This window comes from Apis dorsata, unplaced genomic scaffold (genome assembly GCF_000469605.1).
Source record: "Apis dorsata unplaced genomic scaffold, Apis dorsata 1.3 scaffold_149, whole genome shotgun sequence".
Classification (NCBI taxonomy): Eukaryota; Metazoa; Arthropoda; class Insecta; order Hymenoptera; family Apidae; genus Apis; species Apis dorsata.
In genome coordinates, this window is record NW_006263440.1 from 1042773 (window position 1) to 1046423 (window position 3651).

Consider the following 3651-nt stretch of genomic DNA (forward strand, 5'->3'; position numbering starts at 1 on the left):
GAAAAAGGAAGCGGGATGGTGTATTGGTTGGTACGTCGTCGTCGCGACTCCGAGTACTTAGTGGCCATGGCAACGGGTGCCAACTATTTTTCAGTTTTCCGCCCTTGCGGAGCGTCGTCCAACTTCACCCCCTTCCTCCTCCCTCCCTCTCTCTCTTTCTCTCTTTCTCTCGACCTTCGGCCTGGATTCCTTTCGACAGGAGGGAGGGAGGGCAGGGGGGGCTACATTTCTTCCCCTTTGTAGAATCCTTTCTGGAACGCCAACCCCCTTTGTGGTACACACGCGACAGCCATTCGCGCAACACTGAATAATACGATTCTCTTCTCTCGCCCGTTGTTAAACACAGACGCTACTTGATCGAGGCTGTGAATGTCCTCTTTCGCACTCGATTCACTGTATTCACTTCGAGCGAAGGTGAAAGAATCGTGTGTGACTTTTTCCCGCTCTTGTATTTTTATTTGTATGTTTCTCCATTACCAAGATCAATTTCCATTCAGAAAATTTATAATTTATTTCCATCCATCGTTTCGACCACATTTCTCGACAAATTCGTTCGCGAAATTTGCTCTTCCGGATTTGTTATCGTTGTTCGCTTCGACGAATTCGGCATCGAGTCGTGGAAAGGTTGACACTCGATGGGAAGAGGGGTGGCGTTGAGTGGTAGATCCAGAGCGATTGAAAGGAGTGTGAAAAAAAAAAGATGTTGGGGAGAGAAGGCCAAAGTGAACTTAAACTCCTCAAGAGGGTTACACGGTGAAAGAAGAGAAGGCGGACGTCGATACAGAGTGCTGTTTACGCCGTCATCTCTCTTCTAACCTTCATTTCCCGCTTCCCCATCTCCTTCCTTCTTTCCTTTCTTTTTCTCACTCTATCTTCTCTTTTCCTCTCGAGTGTTTAACCATCCCTCCTCCACGATCCCTTCGATCTTCCGAGTAATTTGCTCCAATAGCCAATTATTCGGACACCCGTCTCCCTTGTTTCTCTACATTAAAATTATCCGTCCGGTGTAAAATTGGCGGCCAGTGTCATTGATACAACGAGAGATATATTTTGACAAGAATGCTTTTAATAATAACGAAAATGCTCCCACGGATATACGTATAATTAATCGAACCTGCTCTTTTAATCAACGATATTGCCTCGGCCCCGCAAACAATTTTCCCTACTAATCATAAACGTCGGGCTTATTTCATTTTAATGCGATTTTTAATAAAGCGGAGCACTCTGAAAATTAATTTCCCAATGTACAAATAACGCGCGCTGCATGGTTCCGTGTGTTATTCGAATGTCACGGAGATAAACCAGAGAGAAGTAAGAGGAAAAAGAAAGGGGGAAAATGTATGTTTCGCGCGTACGTAATATTCCGGTTCCAAAATTTTTAATAAATTCCCTACCCGTCGAGCGAAGATTTTTCCCCTTTTTTTCGTGAAAAATGTGAAAAAAAGTGTTGATTATGAACTCGAATCGATCGTCGTCCGAAACGAAAAATATTCAATCGTTGTGAAACAGCCTCTGGAAACTTTAGCGACGAGTCAAAGTTTTATAGTTGGGATAGGAAGGGTCGCGTGTAATATCACGACGAATCGGCGCCGAAACACCATCCGATCCGACATTTTTCTTATTAGACGCGCGAACGCGTGAGAGATATCCTCGTTTCCTTTTCCACGTCTCTTTTTCCTCCCTTTACCGAGGGTTTTTATCCGTAAAAAATGTCGACCTTGCACCCCCTGCGCGATTTTTTTTCATCCCTTCCGCGCGACGAGACCGGAATATAACTACCGCCGCCCCCTCAATTTGCATTTCTCCATCCTACTCCCCCTCCTCCTCCCCCTGTTTCACATCCCTTCTCGCCCTTTTCGATCCCTATGCCGCCTTCGTTCTCGGTGACAAAGGACTCCTTCTAACGATAAGTGGACCGGTCCAACGGAATAAAGATGTTCCCGCGATCATCCTCCATTTTCCAGTGTAATACAACGATAAATCTCGAACGGACACACGAGATCCATTTACGGAGACCCATCCGCAAGGGATCGCGAGATATTCTTCGAAAAGAATTTCGATGTTTCTTCTTTAAAAAAAAAGGGAAAAAATTCGCAAATATACGACGTCCTACAATTTCGAATAATGCAAGAATAATCCAATAATTATTTCCGTACGCTAAAAGATTGCTATCGATACATTTACGATCACGATCAGTTCTTATATAATTTCTATGTTGACTGGGAAGTGGAAAACAATAAATAAAAATATACGGGTTTAGCTGAATGAATATATTTGATTATACGTGATTGCGCGTATCTGTTTATAAAACATTTGAAATACATGTATCGAAGAGAAACAAATAGCTACCAACTATGAAATAGTAACATTGCTGGCAACATTCAATAATGAAATCACATACAAAATTTCAGTGAACTTTAAATTCTATAACATTCTATAATAATTATAATTCCGGAGAAAAATCGGGAATTTCACGCTCGATCATTCGGGAGTGAATTATGCCATTGCGAGTTACGCGATATTTTATTCTCTCAGCTTTTAATTCCTAAATAACTCGAGCTTAATCACGCGGCAATCCATATCTGCGCAATAACGGAAAAAAGGAACGGGAGAGAGGGGGGAGGAAGAAAAAAGGAACGTGGAACCGTTCAATTTATATACACCTTCCCATCACGTTTGATCCATCCGTCCTTCGATCTTCCTACATTCGAATTCGAATTTTCATCCCGTTTCCCGGAAATTATTCGCGCGTCACAAATTTATTTTACCTACTCCCCGAGGTGCTAATTTAAAAATTTTCGTGCGTGTAAACGGTCGGCCGAATAAATCACGAGCCACCGGACACGTCTCGTATTGTTTATTCGTTGCGTGACACGAACCGTGTTAAATAAATTTTATATTAAATAAATAAAGCAACATCATCGATTTATCGACAATACATATATATATACTATATATATATATACGTATATCCACGAAATAGCTGGAAAATATCAGCTTGCATCGGGGTGAACGTTGCCAACAGGTAAACGTGAAAAAGCGAGACAAGAAAAATAAAAAATTTTTTACAAAGTGTCTTTCCTTGCAATAAAGAGAGGGATAAAAACTTTTAAATCAATTGCGAGAAGATAAGTCGGATACTCTGCTCCGCTATTTACTCCTCGCAATACCTTCTATGCACTGTATACACGTGCACGTAATACGTACATCTGAATCGTAGCGAGTTATCCCACGTATTTACGTGGGATTCCCTCTCGCGAGATCCTCCTCCGGGATTCTTCTTTCCCCTGGAAACCATATTCCGCCGCTCTGCCAACTCCATCGAGAGTATAACTGCGGCATCGTAACTGACAAAACTTTCCGTAGCCGCATTTATATGCGTGCCCGGCCGTTGCACGTAAAGTGATTCCGCTGTTACTCGTTAGAGACGTGTTCCACTGGAAATCGCTGGAACCACCACCGGCGAGCGGTGGATCCGGAAATGACGGCTTCTTCGACGATTTCGCGTCCCCGCGGGACACCGGGTGCGGTTTTTAATTCGCGTTCGTGTGCAACGCAGAGTGTATAATTCAGGGTTTAGAACGAAAGATCGATAATGAAAACGTTTCGCAACGTAAGCGTCTTATCTTTTCTCTATTTTTTTTTTTTTTT

The 3651-nt window shown here is 42.7% G+C and overlaps 1 protein-coding gene across 6 annotated transcripts in view; it reads left to right on the forward strand.

Annotated features, from left to right (window-relative positions):
- LOC102676723 (agrin-like) overlaps positions 1-3651 on the forward strand; it is a 340887-nt gene that overhangs the window by 148622 nt on the left and 188614 nt on the right. The gene's annotated exons all lie outside the window — the stretch shown is intronic.